At 35.4% G+C, this 9,231-nt stretch overlaps 1 pseudogene; it reads right to left on the bottom strand.

Annotated features, from left to right (window-relative positions):
* Positions 1-5,772: 5,772 nt before the first annotated feature.
* Positions 5,773-7,189, bottom strand: LOC140509141 (ras-GEF domain-containing family member 1A pseudogene; annotated as a pseudogene).
* Positions 7,190-9,231: the final 2,042 nt, after the last annotated feature.

Here is a 9,231-nt window from a genome sequence, read left to right on the forward strand (position 1 = left end):
CAAAAATTTGTCCATATCCAGCAGGAGCTTTCATTCTAATGGGGAAGACAATATGTAAACAAATATATCAAAAGCAAGCAGCAAATAGGAAATAATTAATTGAGAGATGGCAGTGGAATTAAGAGGAGTTGAGGAAGTCTTCTTCTAGAAGGTGGGATTTTACTTGGGACTTAGAGGAAGCCAGGGAGATCAGTAGTTATAGCACAGGAGGGAGATCATTCTAGGTATGGAGGACAGACTAAAATCAAGAGTCGGAGTTTCTTGTTTATGAAACAGCCAGAAGTTTAGTGTCACTGTATCAAAAAGTACATTATGCAGATTAAGGCGTGAGAAGTCTAAAAAGGATGGACAGGGCTAGTATTTTTATATTTGATCCTAGATGCAATAGGAAGCAATAGAAGTCAATTGAATGACGTAGTGGGTGAAAAGTACTATAGTAGCTGAATGGAAGATGGATTAGAGTGGTGAGAGACTTCAAAAACTACTATTAGATTATTGTAATAATCCAGACCAAGTATGATGAGAGTGGTGGTAGTAACAGGGTAATGGGGAAGGTAGTAGGGTAAAGGATTTAAAAGGAAAGATAATAAGTTCCATTTTGGTTACATTGAGTTTAAGACGTCTACAAGACATTCAGTTCAAGATTTCTGAAAAGTAGTTAAAGATATGAGATTGGAAGTCAGCACAGATGTTGGGGCAAGATAGGTAGATTTGAAGATTATCAGTATAACAATGGTAATCAAATCTATTGGAAATCACCAGGTTATTATATTATGTATACATTATATTTATTGTATACATTATCAAGACAAATATGCATATAGAAATATCTATAAATGAATGTGAATGTGTCCAACATTCTTATTTTTATTCATACTCATTATTTTATTTTTTCACCATTATATGTAAATTTTAACATTCCTGTCTTAAAATTTTCAGATCCAAATTCACTCCCATCCTCTCTCCCTTCCTCCATCATTGAGAAGACAAGCAATTTCACATAAGTTATATATGTGCAGTCATGTAAAACATATTTCCATGTTAGTCATGTCATGAAAGAAAATATGGGCCCTCTCCCCTAAAAGAATATATACATATATATATATACATATATAATATATATGATATATGTGTATATGGGTGTATATATATATATATATATATATATATATATACGTATACACATATACGTGCGTACACACACACATATAAAAACAATTATGCTTCAATCTTCATCCATACTCCTTGAGTTCTTTCCCTGAAGATGAATAGTGATTTTCACAATACGTCCTTTGGAATTGTCATCAATCACCTTTTTGCTGAGTTGCTATGAATACCTAAGTCATCCACAATTTATCATCATACAATGTTGCTATTACTCAGAACAATGTTCTCCTAGGTCTACTCTTTTCACCTTGCATCAATTCATGTAGGCCTTTTCAGGTTTTTCTGAGAGAATCCTGCCTTTCATTTCTTATAGTGCAATAGTATTCTATCACAATCATACACCACAACTTGTTCAGCAACTCCCCAATTGATGGGCAACTCCTCAGATTTCAGTTTTTTGTCATCACAAAAAGAACTGCTATAAATACTTTTGTATATATAAGATCTTTTCCTTTAAAAAATCTCTTTAAAATACAGCTTTAGTAGTGGTATTGCTGGGTGAAAGACTGTGCATGGTTTTATAGCCCTTTGGGAATAGATCCTAATTGCCCTCCAGAATGGTTGAATCAATTCACAATTCTAACACCAGTATATTAGTGTCTGCATTTTCCCACACTCTCTCCAATATATGTCATTTTCCTTTTCAGTCATATTAGCAAATCTGATAGATATGGGATAGTGCCTCAGAGTTCTTTTAGTTTGCATTTCTCTAATCAATTGTAGCTTAAGAGTATTTTTTAAACATGACTAGAGATAGCTTTGATTCAGTGGGGAACCAGCAGCCTTGAGTCCACATGTGGCCTTTAGGTCCTCAGTTATAGCCCTTTGACTGAATTAAAACCTCAGAGGGCCACACCTGAGTACCTAAAAGGCCCCCATATGATCTCAAGGTCACAGGCTCCCCATTCCTGGACTACGTTTGAAAATGGCCTTTTTATATCTGTTGATCATTTATGAAGAATGGCTCTTTTTTATTATTAATTTGACTCAGCTCTCCATATGTTTAATGGAGAAACTTGCTGCAAATTTTTTTCACAGTTATGATTATTTTATAGTTCCCTCCAATCTATTTTCTCCCTGTTTATCCTACCTTGTCTCTCCTTTCACTCTCTCCATTCTCAAAAGTATATTTTTTTTGTTTCTGACTTTAATCTCCCCTAATCATCTGTCTCTTATATCAGTTTCCCCTCTTCTTTTAGCCCCTTTTCTTTCTACTTTACTGGAGAGTAAGACAGATTTCTATACCCAATTGAGTGTGTATGTTATTCCCGCTTTGGGCTGATTCCAATGAGACCAAAATTAAATCATTGCTTGCTACTCCTCCCCTATCTTTGATCAAAGTTCTTTTCTGTCTTTTTTATGAGATAGTTTACCTCTATCTCCTCCTTTCCCCTTTTCCCAGTGCATTTCTCTTTCTCACTTCTTAATTTGTTTTCTTTTTTTAGATAATCATCTCATTATATTACTTGTACCCTCTGTCTATGTGTACTCCTTCTAACTGCCCTTAAAATGTTAAAGTTCTTAGTAATTACAATTATCTTCACATGTAGGAATGTAAATTATTTAACCTTGAGGAATCACTTATAATTTCCCTTTCCTGTTTATCTGGCTATGCTTCTGTTGAGTATTATTTTTGAAAGTCAAATTTCCCATTCAGCTCTGGTCTTTTTTTCAAGAATTCTTGAAAGCCTCATATTTTGTTGTAAACAGATTTTTTCCCCCTGAAGGATTATACATAGTATGATTGGATAGGTGATTCGTGGTTGTAATCCTAGCTCTTTTGCCCTTTGAAATACTATGTTCTAAGCTTCCTGAACTTTGAATGTAGAAGATTTTAAAGCTTGTGTTATCCTGACTGTGGCTCCATGATATTTCATTTTTTTTCTCTCTACTTGCATTATTTTCTTCTTCACCTGGGAGCTCTGGAATATATCTATATCTACATCTATATCTATATCTATATCTATATCTATATCTATATCTATATCTATATCTATATCTATCTATCTATCTACAGACACATATGTAGATATCTCTATAGATTTATACATATATATATATGTACATATATATATATATAATACTCCTGGAAGTTTTCATTTTGTAATCTCTTTCAGGAAATAATCAGTGGATTCTTTCCATTTCTATTTTACCTTCTGGTTCTAGAATATCAGGGAAGTTTTTCCTGATAATTTCCTGAAATATGGTGTCTGTGCTCCTTTCTTGATTATATATTTAATAAAGTCTAATAATTCTTACATTATCTCTCTTTAATCTATTTTCCAAGTCAGTTGCTTTTCCAGTGAGATAGTTCACACTGTCTTCTATTTTTTCCCATTCTTTTGATTTTTTTTGATTGTTTCTTGAAATCTTATGGTGTCATTAGCTTCTACTTGCAAATCCTCATTTTTAAAGAATTATTTTCTTCAGTGAACTTTTGCACCTTTTCCCTCCATTTGGGCAATGCTAACATCTAAGGAACTGTTCAGTGATTTTTTTGTACATCTTTTTTCATGTGGTCAGTTCTGGTTTTTGAAACTATTTGTTTTATTTTTTATTCATTTAAGCAAACCCTGTCACACACAGAATATACTCTTTTTATTGTAATATTTTATACTCTGTAATTCATCTTAGAAAAGAAAAAAACACAATGTGTTTGGAATGAATGAATTGAACTAGACAAAGAAAGTGGAGACACCAAGTCTATTTGAATTCTACACAAGACCTGAATGACTAGGGAAGTGCACATTTATGTGAAAACTTCTTAATACTACTAAAGAAAGTGGTTTATAATTGCACTTGAAATACACACATAATATGGATGTATATATGTACATATATCTTTTTCTTCAATTTTAAGCATCCATCCCCTTCTTTATCTCAAATACATTAACAGAGCTTATATACAATTCCTTTTGAAGTCTTTGACAATATGGATGATCTAGAATGTCCCTGAAAAGTGAAAAACACTTTAATAATAGAGTATAAATATTTTTACTCTACCACAGGGCTAAGAATTCTATTCTTTGGCACAGGAATATAGCAGCAGAACATAAAAACAGTCACCTTCCTTCTCCCCTCTCCAGGATAGTTTTACTAAAATATTCCCTCCTAATACCTCTTTCCATCTGAACATCTGATTTCAAAGCATCTATTCAACATTTGTTCTTTTTCTTTTGGTTCTATGGGAATTGGAAACAAAAAAAATATGTCTACCTAGGTTTTCCAGTTTTATTCTCTGGGAAAAAATGAATATCTAGAAAAAAAATGTGCGAGGAAAGATGTATTTGAAGTATCGGTTTATTAGAGATCATCCAACTATATAATGGTGTAAAGTTGATATTTTCTCATGATTGATAAAAGCCAAGGTGTACTCCTTTGAATTAGATACTGGGGAAATAATTTACTACTCTAAATATAGAAAATACTGCTTTTTGTATTGTACAGGCAGTTTTTCATATGAATGGCTACATTTGTCAGTGGTTTTGCTAATATTCAGTTCAGTTTTTCACTTTCCCAATTACACATCTATGTGGGAACAGGTGGAAGGAGGGAGAGATCATTTAGTATCATTGACTGACAGAATAGCCTAATTTTCACTTTCTACTGAGGTTCAAATGATGACTTGAGATGCCACCGTATTCTGGTACTATTTTATTTCTTGCTACTACTTTAAAAACTGACATTGGTTGCACATCTACCTCCCTTGCCTTACTTTTAGATGTATTCTTTTCTTTCCCTTTTCTCTGAAAGGCCCCTAGGAACAATTTGCCAGACATACCGTTAGAGAAAATTCTGTATCTAAGTGTGCAGTTTGTAGATTACATATGAACTTGTTTTCCCCCTCCTACTAAATCCCCAATAAAAGAAAATGAAAATGTAAGCTACTGACAGTCCAAACTCCAATAATCATCTCCAGAAGCATTCAGATATAAAACTCCTGATAGCTTTAGCAATTATCTGATTCTTCCAATAAGACTGGAAAAAATGGAATGCTGCCCTTTTTCTATTCTATGTAGGCATGCTGTAGTTTATATGCCATAAGGCCTTCATATATATATATATATATATATATATATATATATATATATATATATATATATATATATATATATATATATATATAAAATAATGTAGCAGCTTATAGGTCTCCATCCCTCCTGATTTGAATTTGCTTACTTTCAATTTGAAAGGAATACGTACACTAGACAATTTCAGTATTTTATAAAAAAAGAAAAACTGTCTGATAGGGCATTGAGTTTTTAAAATATATTTTTTCTTAAGATGGAAATAATCAAACATGAAAAATATTAGATTTAGACATTATAATGGATACCCTCTCCAATGATAATCATCCTCTCCTCCCCCATCCCCAAACAGAGTCTTCCCTGATAATAAAATAAGCAAAAACAACAAAAACTTCATTTTTTAGGTGCCTTAAGGCTGATACATGAAATATTTACCCCATTTTTTCCCACAAAAGGTATATGCAAAATAGACTCCAACCAGTGAGGCCTTCTCATCTGAACCCCTATAATTCAGGACAAAAACTTGATTCATTCATGTGTTTTTTTTCTCTACTTCTATATGTTGCACCCTAAAATTTCAGGCTCTGTTAAGGAGAATTGTCCTGAGTGTCTTCCCACTATCTTTTTCCATATGATTTTCTGGACCTTCACTCTCAAAGGATACTGCAAAAAGAATGTCTTCACTGTAAATAGGTTCTGTGAGTAAGTAATTCTGGATTTTCTTATCTTTTTTCAAAAGAATATTTTGCCTGTTTCCATGTCATAAAATCATCAATTTGTCTGGTAATCTCTCAAAATTCCTTGAAGTTTATTTGGCCATTTGGCAGGTGGTTAGTGTGTATTTATTGCAGGAAGTAGATGCCCTTGATAAAGAGGTTGAAAACTGAAATGACTATCCCTGCTACTGCTGGTAGTCTAAGATCTCTGGGCAGTCCCTCACAGGGCAGGTTGATAATCATAGAATTTTCTGGATGGGTTCACATAGTGCTCCAGAACATCAAACTTACTACTCTTGGCTTTGGATCATGTTTTATTTAATCATGCCAGTGAATTCAGGTTCATATCAGAGATGATGACCCTCATGGAGTTCAAATTCCCAATTTTGAAATATTCCCTTGCCACACGAATGAAGAATTCTGATAATCCTGTCTTTTGTATCTTCTTTGCTATCTTTACTATCCTTCAAATCACTGTGGCCACCAGCATGCTCACACAGTTCAACCAATTATCATAGACCTCTGAGACATATGCCATCCCCTTGACATGTGATCATCCAGAAAGTCCATGTGGCTGACTATATGCATCAGATCCTCAGGGTAAATGTTGTTGACATTTTCTAGCTTTATATAGGTGAGCTGCTTGGCCAGAATGAATGGGGCACAACATACACTTAGGATATCCTTCTGGGCCACCTGGGACTTTGACTTCAGAATAGTCCCTTTGTCTGTGACAGGCTAGGGGAAATTCTCCCTTATCTCCTGGAACTGGCTCCTGGTGGTAAGAGATAGTGTGAGGTTCTGAGTCATCTAGGTGATTGTTACCTTCACTACTCCATCCTCCTCATCACACTGTGTGATTCTATGAGGGATTTCTTTGAGTTCTTTCATGATCTTCACATCCAGGAAATAATAGGGGAATGCTTTAGTCCATTTCTCCAAGAGCTGGATAATCTTGGCAGTGAAAGACTTTAGCTTGGCCTTTTCTGTCTTAGCCTCCAGCTGCTTCTGCCGCTTGGGTTTAGATATGGACAACTTTAGCCAGAAGATCACATGGAAGGATGAAGATTTAGGAGCTCAGGAGGAAGGTGAAGACATCAGTCCTATCAGGATAATAAACCATGGTAGGAAGTAGTGTTCAATAATGGTTTCTAGAGATCAGATAAGATTCCCATCTTAGAAAATGATATCTCCATCATTCTGCTCTCTAATGTCTGACAGCACCTGTCTACTACAACTAGACTCAAACATACTAGAGAAGACTAGTTTCTGGGACATAGTTTTCCTCATTGTCTTCTGCAGTACATATATAAAAACCTGAAATTAGGGAGCCAAAGGAGAAAAAAAAAATCTGAGTGATGACCAGGGGACAGAGAAAACTTTACACAGTCAGCACTAGGTCTCCCAGCTCCAGCTGGACAGAATCATCTTCTCATTCCATCCCAACCTGGGTTTCTTCTCCTTTTTTGTTGTAGTGGTCCTACTTCCTCTTCATCTGCCTTCCTTCTATTCTTCCCACCACCTTGGCTCTTCTTATTCTGGTTTTTAAAGAGTTCTTCTCTTCAGTAAATGTGTGCACATGCGCGCGCGCACGTGTGTGTGTGTGTGTGTGTGTGTGTGTGTGTGTGTGTGTGTGTGTGTATTCAGTTCACCAACTGAGCCTTTTAAGAGTTCTCTTTAGAACACATGCAGCACAGCCCAGGAAGTGCAGAGCTCAGCCTGACGTGGCAGAGACAGGACCTTGAGCTGAGTTCAGGGAGTCACCATCAGCAACAGTTCCCAGATTGCTCAACCCACCAAGGCCACAGAGAGCTTCAAAGGTCAGTGAGAGGGTTCTATTACACAGGAGAGGAGAGCATGTGGACCCTAGCAGCAGCCACTGCAGGGGCAACTTCCAGTTTTGTAGGCCCTCCCTGCTGCTGCCTAGAGCCCATGGGGGAATAGAGCAGTTGATCTGAATCTCAGCCCTGAGCTCTGCCCTGACAAAGAACACAAAAGTCAAGTAACTGGTTGGGAAAACGCCCAAAAAAGAGAAAATAATAAGACAATATAAGATTACTTTCTTGGAGAGCAGGTATTTTCCTCCATCCTTTCAGATGAGGAGGAACAATTAGGTCTTCAGAGGAAGACCTAAAATTCAAGATTTCTGCATACAAAACCTCCAAAATAAATATGCGGTGATCTCAGGCCATGGAAGAGCTCAAAAAGGAGTTTGAAAATCAAGGAAGAGAAGTGGAGGAAAAATTAGTAAGAGAAATGAGAATGATGCAAAAAAGCCATGAAAAACAAGTCAACAGCTTGCTAAAGGAGCTCCAAAACAAAACAAAACCCTGAAGAAAATTATACCTTTAAAATAGGCTAAATCAATGGGCAAAACAAGTCCAAAAGGTGAATGAGGAGAAGAATGCTTTAAAGAGTAGAATTAGCCAAATAGAAAAGGAGGTTCAAAAGCTCACTGAAGAAAACAGTTTTTAAAAATTAGAATGGAGCATGTGGAAGGTAATGACTTTATGAAAAACCAAGAAATTACAAAACAAAACCAAAACAATGAAAAAATAGAAGATATTGTGAAACACAACTGACCTGGAAAATAGATTCAGGAGAGACAATTTAAACATTATGGGACTACCTGGAAGCCATGATCAAAAAAAAGGGCCTAGACATCATCTTTCATGAAATTATCAAGGAAAATTGCCTTGATATTCTAGAACCAGAGGATAAAATAAGTATTGAACGAATCCACCGATCACCTCCTAAAAGAGATTCAAAAGGAGAAACTCCTAGGAATATTGTAGCCAAATTCCAGAGTTCCCAGGTCACAGAGGAAGTATTGCAAGCAGCTAGAAAGAAACAATTATGGTATTGTGGAAACACAATCAAGATAACATAGGATCTGGTAGCTTCTACATTAAAAGATTGAAGGGCTTGGAATAGGATATCCCAGAAGTCAAAGGAACTAGGATTAAAACCAAGAATCACCTACCCAGAAAAACTGAGTATAATACATCAGGGGAAAAAATAGTCATTCAATGAAATAGAGGACTTTCAAGCATTCTTGATGAAAATACCAGAGCTAAATAGAAAGTTTGGCTTTCAAAACACAACAATCAAGAGAAAAAAGAAAAGGCAAACAGGAAAGAAAAATCATAAAGGACTTTCTGAAGTTGAACTGTTTACATTCCTACATGGAAAGATAATATGTGTAACTCTTGAGACTTTTCTCAGTATTTGGGTAGTTGGAGGGATTATACACACACACACGTATCTATCTATCTATCTATCATCTATCTATCTATCTATCTATCTATCTATCTATCTAT

The sequence above is a fragment of the Notamacropus eugenii genome, chromosome 5 (genome assembly GCF_028372415.1).
Source record: "Notamacropus eugenii isolate mMacEug1 chromosome 5, mMacEug1.pri_v2, whole genome shotgun sequence".
Lineage (NCBI taxonomy): Eukaryota > Metazoa > Chordata > Mammalia > Diprotodontia > Macropodidae > Notamacropus > Notamacropus eugenii.